Genomic DNA, 14,961 nt, shown 5'->3' on the forward strand with positions numbered 1-14,961 from the left:
TATAAATAAGTCCAGAAGTTACCCCTGGATGCCTTTCCTCAGCTCTAACACTAGTGTGTTAGTCTTCTATGTTAAATTTTAGAAAAAACTAAGCCATTTTGGAAGAATTTTTATTTTTACAGGATTTTCTTGGTCACAAAGAGATGCTCTGCTATAGATCATGCTTGACTGGAATGTTCAGGATTTTTTCTGTTTACATTTTAATGTTTAATTTGTGGAGTTACAGTAGTATGGTGACAAGTTCTATATCTTAAGAATATCTAAGTCAAATCTTATGAATGAAGATAAGAAATCTTGAAAATCTGAGGAGATGAAGATAAGCTATCTATATCTTACCTTTCCCAATAAGATAAAAAGCACAACAGCACCCAGCACAAAACGCTGCTGTTTTCAGCCTGATGCCAGCACTAACATCTCCATCCAGACTTCATCTCCATCCCTCTTTCCTCTAGTCCAAACTAAAACATTACAGGCTCTAACTCGAGTCAAGGGCAAAATTCAGCCCAGCCTCCTGCCTGAGTGATGCTCCTGTCACTAGAGCCAGTCCCCAGACATGTCACAGCCACACAGGGGGTAGCAGAAGGCCCTGTGTCCCCCAGCCCTGGTCCTGAGCCTGGGGAGGTGGAGCACGGGTGATGCTCTCCAGGAGCAGGGAGGATGCTCCTACCTCACATCCCACAGCTGTGACTGCCTCCCCAAGGGCAATGGGCACAGATTTACAGCTTTTCACAGCATTTGAGACTTGTGTGGCATTCCAAGTCCTGTGAGGAGAGGGAAGAGAGCAGCAGGTCCTGCTTTGGATGGAGTGGAGAGGTGGAGGCAGTGTCAGGCGGGGCTGAGGGGCTGGAATGCACATTGGTGCAGTACTTGTGGGTTTTACTGTTTTAGCACCTGGGCATCTGCCTAATAGTGTTTCTTCAGCTCTTAAAAGCTGTGTTATCAAGGCCTCCATTTCCTCTGAGCAGGATTTTATGAACAGAGGTGACCTTTGCACACCCCCCACATTAAAAACACCTCTTGTCTCAGCCACAGGTGCCTTTATCCTGCGTGAGCAGAGATGAACAAAGCAGATGGTGTTTGGATCTGGATTAAATTAGAGTTCTGCTTGCAGCTGGCTTAGCAAACAAATAACTTTCTTCTGGGTAGCACAGCCCAGATCTCCAACCTCTTACTGCAAACTGAAGTGTCCTTTGCAGCCTGCCCCTCTCTGCCACTGGGTTTCTGTGTAACACCTGTCCTAACACAGCTCATGCTTTGTGATGATGCATCTGCCATCATGAGGCTGTGCAAACAGCTAAAACAATTGCATCACCCTCCCTGTGGCTGCTCTGGGGTGAATTGTGGAGCTGCTGATAGCACCAGGCAAGATCCGTGCAGGTGAAGGGTCAGGTCCGTGCAATAGAATAAAATCCCAATATTGCTGGGTGGAACGTGCCTGGGCTGGTCCAGCCCTGGTGCTCTGGACCAAAGGCAGCAGCTGTGGTGTTTCACCTCAGAGACACCTTTGGCTGGCTGGAGGTTGCAGTCAGGCACTCAGAATGAGTCCAGGCATGGCAGAAACTCAGTTTAGCTCTGGTGGAAAAGGTTCAGGTGATGGTGAAGAGGAAAGAGAGCGGATTCTGCTGGAGGGTTAAATCCATCTCTGAACCTTGGTAACAGCTCCAACAGAATAGTAACTGCATGGTTCCAGTGTCTTTTTAGCCCACAGGGATGGGGGAGGGAAAGGATAGGTGAGCCACCAACCAGGTGGGAGGGGGAGGGTCTCAGGGGACAGTGACACCTGGACAGGCCAATGACCCCAGGTCTGAGAAGCATCTTTGGAACTGCTGCCAATCACACGATGCCCTTGCTGGAATGTGGAACCTGACAGACAGCACTTAGGAAGGGGGCAAGGGGCAGGGGAGGAAGTTGGCACACCTGAGGGACAGGATATTGCTCCACACCACAACATCCGTGAAGTGCAGGGCACCTGCAGCTTCCATCTGTGTCTGAGTGGACATGGGGACGTATTTATGGAGGGAAAAGTGGAGATTTTGCCTTTTAGCAGCAGCAGCAAGCTGCCCACACGGAGCAGAGCGTGCTGGCAGTGTCTCCTCTCACTGCTGGTCAGTGTGGGGGAGCACAGGGGTGAACTGCAGAAAGCTTTAGCAGCAGAGCAGCAGGAGCAGACACCTCCTCCCTTCCTCCCCCCGGCCTCCCAGGCTGGGTGCCAGCAGCTGGGCTCTGCTGTATCATTTCAGGACATGCTGGATGCATCCCTGCATCCCACAGCTGAGCAGGGTGACCACTGAACTATTTAAAGTCGCTCCAAGGCTGGCACTCGGGTGTGTAATGCAAATTCTGCTGATGCTGGGAAAGTGTTGGGCCAGAGGATGGGTTAGGACTGAGGGGAATTTATCACTTTTGGGTGTGTGTCCCTCAAACATGCACCAAAGGAGGTAAGAATAGAGAAAATCAGTGGTGAAGGAGGTTCCCCTGGTGCTGCATGCGTGGCTCTGTGTTATAGTAACTTTTTTGAGTATAAGCTCTTAGGAGCTTATAACACACTTAAGACAGCTCAGCTATCTTTGGAGGCATAAGAATCAGCAAGCTAGCTTTTGCTGCAGTGTTAGAAACAAAAAAGTTGAATAAAAAGCAAAATAACAAACAGAAAAACTGAGCTGGGTGCTAAACATTTTTCCTCTTAGTAAAACACTTTACAAAAGCAATTAGGGTTTTTTTGTTCTTTTCTTTTCCTACTAAATTGCTTAAACAAAAATTTTTAGTTTTGGTCCAATTAACTATCTTTAAATTTAAAGTCCCCTGGGTCCTATAAAGTTTCTTTTCACTTAATTAAAAAAAAAAATTCTAAACTTCTTTCCTTTTAAAAAGACAAAAAATAATTTTGTCACTCTATCAACAAAAACCACACTCCTACAGCTCTGCAAAATAAAAGTTGCTGCTGTGGCACTGAGCTGGGAATTCAACATGTGGGATGAATATTTGCTGGCTCTGTGTGACCTTGGGCAAGTCACAGAAGTACAGACTGGTTTGTGTTGAAGGGACCTTCAATGATTTTGGGCAGAGACACCTTCCACTAGCCCAGGCTGCTCATCAGGCTCAAGTTCCTCTCCTCCTCCAAGCCCAAGAGTTGTCTGATCCATCCTAGGAGCAGTGGAAAACCAAAACTTTTCCTTGCAGTGTTTGTGCTATTAGATGCTCAACTTGGTCAAATTCAGACAGACCACAAGAGGAGCATCCTGATTTTTCCTCCCTGCTCCAAAACGTGCCACCTTTTCAGTGAGGCAGCAGGAAGAATCTAACTGAGGTCAAATATAGGAAAAAAAAAAGTTAAAATCAGTAACTTGCAAAAACTTTCCCCCTAATTTAGTTTTCAGCATTGCCCAAGTCATTCTGAATGCAGCTTTCCACAGAGCTGGTAGCCTGAGGCAGACAGTGAGCTCAGGAAATTGTCCCCTGAGTGGTTCAGGTCTGTCAAAGTAATGAGGACCTTAAAAGTGAGCCTTGGCACAGAACATGTCAGACAACCTGAGCTGTGGGTGTTGCTGCTAATGCTCACTGGAATTATGCATGCACACAGTGCCCTGCACGGGAATTGTGTCATTGTGGTGCAAAAAATAAATGTGTCTGCACGGGATGGAGTTGTGTATGTCCCTGCAAACACTCTGTGTGTGTGTGTGTACAGCAGCTCCTTTCTAATCTGCTCCTTAACAACCAGAGCATGTGATGATCTGCTCACCCACATGAGCACTGCTCTGCCTCCTGCCTGCCTCTGATCCTGGCCATGGGTGTCCTGGCCAGCTCAGCAGCAGCTCAGGACTCTCAGGCATGATTTGGGATTATTTATCCTGCAGCAACAGCCAGGCTGGGCTCTAAGAATAACTTTCCATTGGCCTTTGGATGTGTTGGCAGTAGCTGGGCTTGTCACAAAGTCACTGGGAGAGAAAATTACAGCAAGTTAATAATACTCTATCCATGTATTTATTTCTGCAAGGGGGAGTTGAGTTTTGCTGCTGATTCTCTGCCTTTGTGGTCCTCCTGTGTCACCTGTAAATTGGGACATCACGGCATGGTTGTAGGACAGATGTCAGACTGCTTTTTTATTTTTTCTTTTCCCTTGAAATGCTCCCAAAGCTGCAGCTTATCAGGGCTTGTGTCCACAGTGCCTCATTACAGCTCTCAGCACAGAGAGTCCTTCCCCAGTGCTGCTGCTGGGCTGGAAATTGGGTCTCAGCTGGAAGTCTCTGCTTGGAGCAAACGTGGGGCTCTCCATCAGCGCTGTCCCTGCGCCTGCCTTTTGGCTCTGGAGCAGCTCAGCTGCCCTTCAGCCTGCTCAAAACATCCAAGGCAAGTGGGGACAGAGGTTTTTCTAACCAGAATGCTCTGAGGGGAAGTGTCTGAAGAGGGCAGATCTTGTTTGGTGTGATCTTGGGTGTTTCTTCTCAGGGAGCATCTTGCTCTGGATGCAGCAGCTGTGCCGTGCCCTGGTTCATTTTGAACATCACAAAAAGTACTGTCATGCCAGAATGGTTAAAAATGATAAACAACTGTGATGCAGTTTTGATGGGATTTGTAAGGGAAAGCCAAGAAAAGCATGCAGGAGATTAGCATTAGTTTAAAAAATGTCTATTTGGTGCTGTATTATTTGTGAAGGAGAGGTCGTGCTCTGCAGCAATCTCATATCTGCAGAAGATGCCTGGAATTTGGGACTGCTGAGCTTTGGGGCAGAAGTATGGACTTTTTATCCTTCTGACACCCCTTCAAGAGCTCTTCCCAAGCCCTTGGAGGCAGCAGGAATGAGACTACTTCAGCTGACACGTGCAGGTTTTGAATGTCCAGACTGGGACCTAATTGCCCTGGGTGCTACAAGATGGAAAAAAAAAAAGATTCACCTGACCTCATCTGACCTGCTGGAGGGCTGAAAGACAGGGAGCAGTTGGTGGAAGAGCTGTCATGCAGAAGGCAGAGTGATAAAATGAGCAGCACATGTCTGCTCAGGAGGTTCAGGGTGCCTAAAAACCCCTCAGAAGAGTTTAGGAATTTGATCAGAGTTAGGAAGTGCAGAGCAAATAAAACAAGGAGGAATCTAAAAGTTTCTTTTACAGAATCTCCAGTCAATATCAAAATTCTGCTAATGGTTGCAGTGAAATGCAGCTTTTTTTTTTAGGGTTGGGAGAGCAAATGCCAGTTCTGCTTCCCAGGGGTGTGCTGGGCTGGAGATCTGGCTGGGATTTGGGATGGCCCAGCCACCCCTGTTTTATGGGGCTGGCTCATCTGCTCCCTTCAGCCACTCACACGAGAAGCTGAAGATGAAGAATTTGCTGTGTCAGATCTTTTCCCTGGCCCCATCCAGAGCTGGTGGCTGCTGCTCCAAAAGGGGCTGGATACCTGCCATAAATGAAAGCAGGAGATTTTATGCTGAGTAAAGCATAAAGAGAGACTCTGTTCTCGCCTCTGCTGCAAACCCTGCACCACACAAGAGAAATTATCACACCTCTGACTCTTCCCTGCCAGCAGTACAGCACTGCTAACAGCATTTCCTTGATGTTGCCACTCCTGCTGCGTGTCCAGCCCATTTCCTGCGAGGTTTGGTGCAGTTGCAGGATTGATGGTGCTTCCCTGAGGGATCCTGGCTCTCCAGGAGCACACAGCTGTGCCCTGCATTAACCACTTGTAAACTCCTCATCTGGGAGGAGTTCCCACTTGCTGTGAGCCAGCAAGTGCTTGATTTCCAAACCTTATTCCCCATCCCCATCCAGGTAACCTGGTCTATGGAAGGTGTCCCTGCCCATGGCAGAGGGCTGGAACAAGATGGTCTTTTAGGTCCCTTCCATCCCAAACTGTTGAGATTTTATCTCCTTTTTTGCAAGGATTAAATGTGTGAGATGGTATTTCTTGTTGAGACTCAGATGTTTATCAGTTCTTATCTCTGTCACAGTCTCACAAACCCTGAGTTCTGCAGCACTTCACTCTGACAAACTAAAAATGGAGCCCCATTTCTCTCTCCAAGGCCTTTTAAGGATAAACTGTTCAATTAAGAAATGACACCTCAATTATTTTCACTTTAACCCAATAACCCAACACCCATGGCTGCAATGGGGACTTTTTTATCCAATTGCACAAAACCACCCAAACCCCTGGAGGAGAAGGTGAAGAAGAAAGTGGTGAAGGAGAAGGAGAAGGAGAAGGAGAAGGAGAAGGAGAAGGAGAAGGAGAAGGAGAAGGAGAAGGAGAAGGAGAAGGAGAAGGAGAAGGAGAAGGAGAAGGAGAAGGAGAAGGAGAAGGAGAAGGAGAAGGAGAAGGAGAAGGAGAAGGAGAAGGAGAAGGAGAAGGAGAAGGAGAAGGAGAAGGAGAAGGAGAAGGAGGAGCACTGCTCCAAACCCTCCACCTTGCTTTCTATCCATGACTGCATTCCAAACCCTCAAACTCTGAGTTTCCCACCCTGGGGTATCACACACTTCTGTTCAAACTGCACACCCACAATCCCAGCTCCATCATTCCGTTCTGGAAGCTTCTCCAGGGCCTCAGGTCAGTGCAGTGTTGTCCTGGGCTGTCAGAGCAGCACAGAAAGTCCCAAATTCTCAGCAGCCAGGGCTCCAACACCAAACCATTCAGGGATTCCCTGATCTTGGAATCATCTCTGATTTTCCCAGTCCTGTTGCTTTTACTTTTTCCCTCAGACCACTCTGCTCCAGCTGTGTTTTGAAATTACAGCAAAAATCTCAGACATTGAAGGCTGGGGATTCTCTGCTGCCTTCTCTGCCAGTGTTTTCCCCAGTTCCAAATTTAGATCTCAGTGCTCCCACAGCCAGCTGATCAAGGTTTTGGTTTTTTTCCCTTGAAGTCCCATGTTTTATCTCACAGAGACCTGGAGAGTGAAGTAGCCAGTGGCCACCAAGTCCCTGTGAAAGCAGAGTGGCTCTCCCTGCCAGGCTTCCAGGAGGCAGCTGAAGAGCAGAGAGATTTGGCTCCTGGGGGATACACACAGAGCTGATTGTGAGGCTTCAGCCTGAGGCAGGGGACTTGTGTCTCACAGCTCTTCCCAAAATTGCCAGGCAGGGGGAAACATCCACCCACTGGCATCCAGAGCAACAGAAACTCTGCTGAAACTGCTCCAGCCAGCAAGGAAACAGAACAGCTGCCTGGCACCTCGTGGGCAAAGCCAGGGCACAGACCCTTCCTGCCTGTGCTAGGGCTCCCACCTGAACCACACCCAGCAAATTCTGATTTCTTTTGGGCTTTTTCAGAGCCCCCAAAGCCTGGAAGGGAATGTGTGAGTATAAACTGAGCTTCTGAGGAAGGAAATGGCATTTTCCTCAAGGCTGTCCTAAAATGCTGGAATGGATACACGAGCTGGGGAGACCTGCTGGGATGAAACCCAGTTCATTTGCTTTTCAATATTCATCACTCCTTTAGGGGCAGAGGCTGAGTTTATTCCTCTTTGTGTCTAGAGCTCATCAGGGTCTCCTTCCCAGTAAATTGCTGTCCTGGTTTCTGCTGGAATAAAGTTAATTTTCTTCCTGGGATGGTGTGTTTTGGATTTGGTGTGAGAATCGTGGTGATAACACACTGATGGTCTCAGTTGCTGTTAAATAGGGTTTAAAATAACTCCAGGGCTTTGCAGCTTCTGATGGCCTGACAGGGAGGAGGCTGGAGGTGCACCAGGAATTGGGAAAGCACACAGCTGACCCTGAATATTAGGAATATTCCATAAAATTTTAATTTTTTTGGCCAACCTGCCAACCCCGTGAGAGCTGCACCTCAGTGAAATACAGCAGAGAAACTCTTAGTGCTGGGGAGGGCAGAGTGCCAGCACTGTGTGGTGGCTTTGCAGGGGACAGGAATGAGACAGAAGTCAACCTGACACTCTGGCTGGTGGCAATATTTCCCTTTTCTCAGTGCCTCTGTGATCTCACACCCACAAAAGGTGGGACCAGCCAAGCTGGGCACTGCTGTGACGTGAAATCAGTGACCTTGGGTGCTCTTGCTCCACCAGTTTGTTTGTTGGGGGGGTTTACATTTCCCCAGTTGCTGTGATAAGGAGTCATTTTCATAGATTTGTCCTCAGGACACTTTCAGGAGGCTGGGAAATCCTATCACCTGTGTGATGTCATTGCAAGGCTGGGTCCCTTCCAGTTCTGGGTGTTCCATAGCACCCAGCCCTGGGGACTCACATCCCTGCCTGCTCCAGAAAAGAGAGTTTGCTCCACTCTTTGGATTTGTAGGTTATTTCCATGACCTCAAAACTCCATTCTCATTTCTGTGACGCTGAATATTTGTGTTCTTTCATTCAAGTCTCTGTAGCAAATTCCTGGAGGAGCTGAGAAATCATTACAAACCCCTCTGCTCTCCCAACACAGAGGAGCTCAGCTCTGACCTGCTTTTGCTGGTAGAAAACCAAATTTGAAATGCAGGCAGAAACAACATCCACATGCAGTTTTATCACATGGGAAGAGCTGGGAAAAAAGGGAATAAATTCCCACTCATGGCATGTGTTAATCCCATCATTTAATACTCTTCTGGCACAGAAACAGGTGACAAGGTGATGGGCAGCATCTGAGTGCCTGAGAAAAATAATCTGTGTGATGAGGGAAGGCTGTGTTGTCCCTCTGTGTTTTAATTCTCTCGCAAACAAACCACTCCTGAAACAAATCCCTTTATTTGGGACAGGCTGCAGCTCCTGCAGGGAGCTGTTCTTTTTGGTGAGCTCCAAAGTAAAGCTGCTCTGGTGTGGGGTGTCCCCAAAGTGAGACTTGCCTTCAGCTTGGGCAGGCTGTAATTTCAGGGAGAAAGGATTTAGCCAAAGTTAGAATCCAGTCTTTGCTGGGGAAGCTGTTGACAATGTCCCTATATGGGTTTTTCTTGCCATGCTGGCTCCCAAAGAAAAGCTTCTGTCCATGGTAATCAGGGTTTATTAAAGGAAACCAGGAACAAAATTCTTTAGATGAGATTAAAGGGATTGTGTAGCTGCACTTGGTGCTGAATTGCTCCCTGCTGGCTCTGGTGCTGGGTGTCTGCCTTGTCAGCATCCCCTGCATCCTGGGCATGAACAGCCTGTGAAAAATGTGGATTTTATGACTGGCTTTTTGCAAATATTCAAATGAATATGATATGTGTTGTGTTAGAAAGTGATGCTGTATTAATTCTCTTAAGTAGTGTGGTAAATATAGTTTTAGACTATAACAAAATGTTAAAATAGAAACTCTGCTATGTAGGATACTTTTTTTAAAAAAAGGACTCGCACTGAGACAGCAGCCACAGGAGACCTGAATCTTTCAGAGGAAGAGAATTTATTGCCCCGTTATCAGGAGAAATGAACTTCTTCCTGCCTCACTCAGCCCTGGAGAGGTGTCAGGATTCAGAGGGAGAAGCTGGCACTGCCCAGACAGAATCCTGGGTGAGAATGGAATTGATGCACCATGGATGAGCTGTAGGAATGTGCAACAGGTTATTGCTTTTAAGGGTTAATCCTCTGTTAACCTGGGGCCTTTTTGGGGCTTATTTTGCCCAGAAAAGGTACCCGGGCATCCACAACTCTTTGTTTCTATTGTCCTAATGCAAATTGTCCAAAATTTTTATTACTCGAATTACAATGCTATTTATAACCATTTTATTACTATTAAACTTTAAAATCTTTAAAACCAAGTGATGGGTGTTTTTCACAAGCCTGAGTGTGGGAAAAGTGCAGCCACATTTCTCTTCAGAGAGAAAAGCAAGGCACAATTCTTCCCAAGAATATTTCTGGGTTTCACATTCTCTGAACCTCAGAGAAAGGAAAAACAATTCTTATCTCATTTGCTGTGCCTGTGTTTGTGCCAAAGCAGAATGCAGTGTGGGGATTGTTTACCCACAGGGATGGTGCTTTGGTTCCTTGGCCTCTCAGGGCCAGGTGTGTGTGTGTGTGTCAGGACTGTCACTGACAGTCACGAGATCCTGTGCAGAGCTGAGTGCTTGGCAGATTCAGTTTAGATGCAATGTAATATAATATAGAATAATATAGTATAATAAAGTCATTAATTAGCCTTCTGATAAGATGGAGTCCTCCTCATCATTTCCTCCCTCGCTGGGGCCTTCTCAGCACAGCTACAGAAAAGCAAACACAGGAGGTGCTGCCTCCATAGCTGGGCTCCACTCACCACCCTGGCACTGCCCAGGAGCCCTGGGTGCTCCTGGCTTCCCCCCAGCCAGGTGGGGAACACACCCTGCCAGGACTCTGAGGTGCTGCCAGGCCCTGCCCATGAGGATGTGCTGAGTTTTCCCTCCCTCCTTCCCAGAGCTGTTTTCCAGCTCATTTTGGTTGCATTCAAGTTTTAATCTGTATGTTTTTCCTCTGAGCTGGACCCGGAGTGGGATTGCTTCCATGGCTTTCTGTATCCAGGCTCTTGCTGCTGACTTTGTGGTGTCCCTGCTGCCACAGGTGGCCTGGCAGGGGCCCTGGTGAGGTGGCTCTGTCTGACACCTTTGATGGCAGGAGGGCTGTGTGTGTGTGCCTCTGAGGGAAATGCTGTGGTAATCACATGTTATCTGAGCAGAGAGACATGGTTCTCCCAGCATTTTCCTGGGAAACTGTGAGAAGCTGTGGGGAATTTGGAGAGAAGGATTCAAACAATTATTATCTCTCTTTCTGTAAAAATATCTATTAACCATTATAATATATATATAATATAATTAAGATATAGTACCATATAAAATATCTATTATAATAAAAACAAATATCTGTAAAAAACCCATTGTTTACAGATATGCTTCCCCAGAGTTGCTGTTCAGAGGTCACCAACAGTGTCAGAGAAGATTCCTAAAGACCAATCAGGCCTTAGGTCCACCATTATTTCTATAAGAACTGTAAATTTCTAATAATAAGGGGTCTTTTCATGCCCTCTGAGGGTGGAGTCTCTGTATCACCTTTGGCTATCCTTAATGCCCCTTTGGTGACAAGCTGCTGTTGTCTCATGCTCACCCAGTGACCTGCTCCTTTCAGGAGTGGGGTGGATTTGTCCCAGACTCCAGGATAGGGACATGACCATGGATTTTGTGAGACTGTCAATCAAAACCCAGCTCTCTCTTTCCCCTCTCCCTGTACACTTCCTCCCGAGTCCTTCCCTCTCTCTCAGTTGACAGATCAGTCCTTTGTGTCCTCTTTATTCCTGATTTATTCCTACTTCCTCAGGCATAACTCATCCTTGACTTTGTCCCCTCGCATGCTGCTGCATTTTGAGGATGTATTCATCATTCCCTAAATTCCCCATCTAATAATCAGAGTTAAAAGACATTTGGAGTGTTTCTTCCTCTGAGACTCCCAAACTGTTTCTTTCTCTTTCACACCCAAGCTGGTTTTGCCCAGAATCCCATGTATTTACCACAGAGTTTCATGTTCTGGAGTCTTGGGATTGTGTCCTGGAGATCCCTGAGCAGATCTAAACTGTAACCTTTAACTCAGTGGTCTCAAACCTTTGCTGGAAATGCTTAATAACAGCAAAAAAAAAGTAACCAGGCTGTGGGTTAGCTCCATAACTTGCTGTTCTCCAGGAACAAACCAGTACTTAAGCCAAACTCTGGGAGTTCAAGGCATCTTCTGGGCAATGTGTTATTTGCAAGCCATAAAGTTGTGATTCCACAGGCAGGACAGTGGTGTGAAACCTCTGAAACAGCTGTCTGAAACAGCTGGATTTGCTCTGGGACCTTCCCAGGGACCTTGGATGTGCTGATGGAGAGGCTGCTGTGGCAGGAGCCACGTCAAGGGATGGCCTGGCCTCACACAGGGGCCCTGTGTGGTGGCTCATGGCATCCCTGCTGGCCACATCCCCAGTGGAAAAGGCACTTTGGGTTTATTTTGGAAACAGCCAGCTCAGAGCCCAAGTCCAGCCCTTGCTGGCTGGGGCCTTTTGTTTATTTACTTTGTTTTTAGAATATAATTACTCTCTTGTAGTCTCTGCATGTCCATGGCACTGTATTATTGCCTTCCCAGCTGCTGTGATTCCTGCCATCAGGACACAGGGGAAAAAAAAACCCATCCACAACCTCCTTCTCCTTGGTGCATCCTCTGAGGGCTTGTACAAACCCTGCTCTGTTCTGCAGGCTAAACATCCAGGCCTCCTTGCCCCTGACCTCTGCTGTTATTTATTAATTAAGCCAAATTATAAATCATAGCCCTCAGAGGCTCCAGGACTGATTGGGGCTCCAGGACAGAGGGTACAGCAGGAGCAGATGGGAGAGGACAGAGTGCCAGCAGCAAGCAGAGAGAAAATCCTGCTCCTAGGGTCACTCAGATGGCTGCTGGAAGATGGCAAAATAGCTCCAGGCTCTCCCTGCTTTGTCCCAGAAAGCTGCTCCTGTGCATTCCTGGGGCTCTCAGACTGCTGGTGCTCCTTCCTCTGCAGGTGAACTTCCTCCCCTGTGAGGCTCAGTGCTCTGGAAAGCTCCCTTGCCTGCTTTAAAGCCTTCCTGGAGTTGCTCACTGGAGTCTCTCTAGTCTCCAGATGAAATTTTCTGTCTTTTCCTGGAGGGGTCACAGAAGGGTTTGGGTTGGAAGGGATCTAGCAAGGTTCTCCTCACCTTCCTTTCATCTGCAAGGGATAGCCTGACCTCAAATCAATTCTCACCTGCATGGGCCATAAAGAATTTATGCCTGGAGCCTGTCTCTCCTCATTTTGTCTTGGCTGTTTGTTTTAAAGGACAGATTTTATCCCATTTTTGCAGGTGCTGTGATGAATTTTGGGCAGAGGGGCTGCTCAGTATCAGCCTTGGAGTTGCAGCAGTTCTCATTTCCCTGCAGCTCTGCTGACTCTGCAGAGCAAAATACATACAAATACAGCAAAATACAGAAACTCCTTCCTGGAGTTGCTCACTGGAGCCTCTCTGGTCTCCAGATGAAATTTTCTGTCTTTTTCTGGAGGGATCACAGAAGGGTTTGGGTTGGAAGGGATCTAGCAAGGTTCTCCTCACCATTGGGTTGGAAGGGATCTAGCAAGGTTCTCCTCACCATTCCTTTCTCCTGCTGGTGATAGCCTGACCTCAAATCAATTCTCACCTGCATGGGCCTTGAAGAATTTATGCCTGGAGCCTGTCTCTCCTCATTTTGTTTTGGTTTGTTTTAATGGGCAGATTTTATCCCATTTTTGCAGGTGCTGTGATGAATTTTGGGCAGAGGGGCTGCTCAGTATCAGCCTTGGAGCTGCAGCAGTTCCCATTTCCCTGCAGCTCTGCTGACTCTGCAGAGCAAAAGACAGTAAAAGAGAGGGGTAAAACAGATACCTTTTTAGTACTTGAAAAGAATAATTTCTCCCTAGATCTGCCTAGCTCCTGATCAAACCAGTGCCTGTTAGAAAGGTGGATCATAACTCATCAGTGACGGGAGCCAGTGTTCAGGGTCACCACGTGATGCTTCTGAACACAGGGCTCAAACAGGGACAGCTTCCTTCTTCTGCTGCTCCCTCAAGGATGGGCCCTTTTGAAAGAGGAATGGTTGTGTGGGGAGAGCTCATCCCACCACTGCTCTATCCATCATTATAAAGGTTATTAACAGCCTACGTGACCAGCCTGCCTATCCCTGCAGAGCCAGCCCTGCAAACTCTGCACTATAAGCTTGGCTTTATTAAATATTTGCTTGACCAGAGAGGCAAAGCAGAACAGAGTAAACATGACTAAAGTAAATGTGGGCTGACCTTTGTCCATCATCCATGCAATGCCTGTGGCTGCTGCAGCAGGGAGGGCAGCAGGAGGTGAAGGTGATGCTACAACAGACTGGGAATTCTGGCTGCTGGGAGAGAATTTTGAATTATTTGGGGTGGCATAAAAGTGGTGGCTGCTCTACAAGCCCAGACTTACCCTTTCCACTGTCAGATCTTGTGGTGTTGTGAGGTCCCCAGGACGAGGTGAGAGATGAGAATGTGCCTCCATGTTCTCAGAAGACTGATTTATTATTTTATGATATTATATTATATTAAAAGAAATGATATACTAAAACTACACTAAAGAAAGAGAAAAGATACATCAGAAGGGTAAAAAAGAATGATAATGAAAGCTCATGACTGACTCCTCAGGGTCTGACACAGCTGATGGTGATTGGTCACTAATTAAAAACAATTCACACAGAACCAAGCAAAGATGCACCTGTTGGTAAACAACCTCCAAACCACGTTCCAAGCAATCAGATAATTATTGTTTACATTTCTTTTCTGAGGCTTCTCAGCTTCTCAGGAGAAAAATCCTGGCAAAGGGATTTTTCAGAAAATATCATGGTGACAGGATCTGATCAGCCTATGGGTCAAAAGAATGTGGGATTTATTCTCCCTATTATTTTTGAAGTAATTTTTTCAGTTTTACTGGCGTTAGCAGAGCTGCAGAGATCTGAAAAAGCTGCACATCCAGGCCTGTGTCACTGTCACATCTTCCTCCCTGCTGGGATCTGCACACAGGGATTTTTTCTTTGCCTCCTACTTGTGCCAGCCTGGCTGTCATCACTGATGACACCCCTGATTTCAGCAAAGTCACTCTGTGACAGAGGGGCTGGGACACTGCAGGAGTGGAGCTGTGTTTGGCTGGTGTCCTTTTAAAAATCAAGAGCAGCTTTGTGAAGTTCTGATCTGGGTGACAGAGGGATGAAGGGCCTGGCCTTCACCAGGTTTGTGTGGTCAGCACTCAGCGAGGAGCTTGGCTTGTGAGGCCTGAGCTGGTAGAACTCCATCTCCCACATGCTCTGTGGGGCCATGAAGGGGTAAAGCTGTTCTTAGTACAGAAGCAACCAAAAAAGTGAAGGACAAGGGAGCAGGTGGATGTGCTGAGTAGGAAGAGATGTTTCCATGGGGCTTGGTGATGTGCCCACCAAATGTTGGAACCCCACACTGCTGCCATCACCATGGTCAAAACCTGGGAGATTTTAAGGGACTGACTGGTGCAAGGAAAGCCTCTTCCCTCTCCTTGGAAAGGTACCAGGCTGGTCCTTGGGTCATTGCTTTTCCTACT

The 14,961-nt window shown here is 47.2% G+C and overlaps 1 protein-coding gene across 1 annotated transcript in view; it reads left to right on the plus strand.

Annotated features, from left to right (window-relative positions):
- Positions 1-14,961, plus strand: part of PLXNA4 (plexin A4) — a 472,456-nt gene that overhangs the window by 17,043 nt on the left and 440,452 nt on the right. The gene's annotated exons all lie outside the window — the stretch shown is intronic.

Source organism: Serinus canaria, chromosome 1A (assembly GCF_022539315.1).
Source record: "Serinus canaria isolate serCan28SL12 chromosome 1A, serCan2020, whole genome shotgun sequence".
In the NCBI taxonomy this organism is placed as follows: Eukaryota; Metazoa; Chordata; class Aves; order Passeriformes; family Fringillidae; genus Serinus; species Serinus canaria.